Source organism: Montipora foliosa, chromosome 3, assembly GCF_036669935.1.
Source record: "Montipora foliosa isolate CH-2021 chromosome 3, ASM3666993v2, whole genome shotgun sequence".
In the NCBI taxonomy this organism is placed as follows: Eukaryota; Metazoa; Cnidaria; class Anthozoa; order Scleractinia; family Acroporidae; genus Montipora; species Montipora foliosa.
The window spans coordinates 61,273,875-61,274,245 of NC_090871.1; positions in this window are offsets into that span (position 1 = coordinate 61,273,875).

Here is a 371-nt window from a genome sequence, read left to right on the forward strand (position 1 = left end):
ATCACAAGTCTACGGCCTTTGTGTTGATAAGGAAGGTGAAGGTGTAGAGGCACGGTTACTACCGCACTGGTGGCTCAGTTGGTTGAGCACCGGGCTGCCATGCGGAAGGTCGCGAGTTCGACTCCGGCCGAACCAACACTCAGGGCCTTAAGACAACTGAGGAGAAAGTGCTGCCTTTGGAATTACATCCGCAAATGGTTAAGACTTTCACTTCTTCTCGGATAAGGACTATAAGCCGTAGGCCCCGTCTCACAAAAATCTTCCGTGTCCATTAGTTCCCTGTGGGACGTTAAAGAACCCACACACTATTCGAGAAGAGAAGGGGATGAAGTTCCCGGTGTTGTGCCTGTATTTTGTGAGTATATGGGTGG